The 1,581-nt window shown below is 51.8% G+C and overlaps 1 pseudogene; it reads right to left on the bottom strand.

The window, feature by feature from the left end:
* Positions 1–333: 333 nt before the first annotated feature.
* LOC138079327 (histone H3-like centromeric protein A pseudogene) lies at positions 334–750 on the bottom strand (annotated as a pseudogene).
* Between the last annotated feature and the right edge of the window lie 831 nt (positions 751–1,581).

Here is a 1,581-nt window from a genome sequence, read left to right as displayed (position 1 = left end):
TAGTAAATATCCTTTTCGCCCATAACCTAGAAAATCTGACGTCTTCCAACTCATCAGTCACATGAATAATTTGCAAAGTGAAGTCAACCTTAGAGTCTCTTCATCTGAAAATTATTCTCAGGATTTCTGGAATGTGTTGATTCTCTCATACATTACCTCTGTTACAGAGGAAAGCCATGCAGTCTTCTTCTAGAAAAACCTAACTACGAAAGCAACTCCCACGCTCTGCTTCGAGAGAGCAAGTCCAGGCAGCACCTTGTACTCCGTGGATCTGGAGCTGGCTACAGGCAGAAGCTCTGGTACCAACCAGAGACTCGGGCGGGTGGCCAGAGCTCAGCCAAGCCCTTCCTGAATGCCTCGGATACTCCGGGCCAGCTGCACATCCTTCGGGAAGAGCATGACGCGGCCGGCGTGTAAGGAGAGGAGATAGGCATCCTCAAAGAGATGAACTAGAAACGCTTCTGCCGCCTCTTGTAGGGCCAACAGGGCCTGGGCTTGCCAATTGAAGTCCACACCGCGAGCGAATTGAACGCATATTTCTCTTGCCAGGTGGCAGAAGTGGGTCTTTCTTAACAGCAGGTGTGTGGTCTTCGGAAGAGTTCGGATCTCCTTCAGGATTCCATGTCCCCGGCGAGCAAGTGGACGGGAGGACGGGCCTAAGGACCGGGCCGGCCGGCGGGCGGCGGGAGCCGGGCTCGCGGGGCGCCTCCTCGCTGTTTTGGGCTTGCGTCTCGGGCGGTGCGGGCCCATGGCGGGCGAGCAGGGATGCGGCCCCGCGGCTCCTTCCAGATCTTCTGGGTCCGGGGACAGAGGCTGGGAGGGCCGGGGCGTCCAGGCCGCGTGTCCCGGCTGGGTGCTATTCGAATTGCCCTCACCCTATGCTGTTTTTAAAAATGATGTTTACAAGCTTCATTTTAAAGGGTTAAAAAAGGTATCTAGCTAGTGGCCCTTAAAACATCTTTTTCTCTGATATTTCTCTGAAATATCTATAATGATGATTCCCAAAAGCCAAAAACCACAGATACATGGATTATAGAAGTTTTCATTTCTTCCAGCCAGAGGAAAACTATTCAAGTCTAACTTAAAGGTGTAGAAGCCAAGTGGGAAAAAAAGGGCCCTCGCCACTCACTGCTGTCTGCTGTGACTCACGGTGTCTTACTAATCAGAGAAAAGGGCCGACATCCTTCTTCTGCCATGGACCTCAAAGTAGGATCCTCAAGCCAGGTGTTATGGTTGTTGTTTAGTCTTTAAGTCGTGCCTGACTCTTTTGTGACCCCAAGGACTCTAGCCCGTCAGGCTCGGTCTGTGGAATTCTCCAGGCAAGAATGCTAGAGTGGGTTACCATTTCCTCCTCCAGGGGATCTCACTGGTGTCTCCTGCACTGGCAGGTGGATTCTTTACCACTGAGCCACCAGGGAAGCCCCTGAGGGTCAGCAGCATCAGCGTTACTCGGAAACTTGTTAGGAATGCAAATTCTCAAGTCTCACCTCAGATCTACTGAGTGTGATCCTCAGATCTACTGAGGGTGATTCTAATCCCTGAGGCTAAAACCTCAGAGCCCTTGCTCTCCTGGCAGATTTG

This window comes from Capricornis sumatraensis, chromosome 4, assembly GCF_032405125.1.
Source record: "Capricornis sumatraensis isolate serow.1 chromosome 4, serow.2, whole genome shotgun sequence".
In the NCBI taxonomy this organism is placed as follows: domain Eukaryota; kingdom Metazoa; phylum Chordata; class Mammalia; order Artiodactyla; family Bovidae; genus Capricornis; species Capricornis sumatraensis.
Note: the sequence above shows the minus strand (reverse complement) of the source record. Positions and strands in the feature narration are given on the sequence as shown.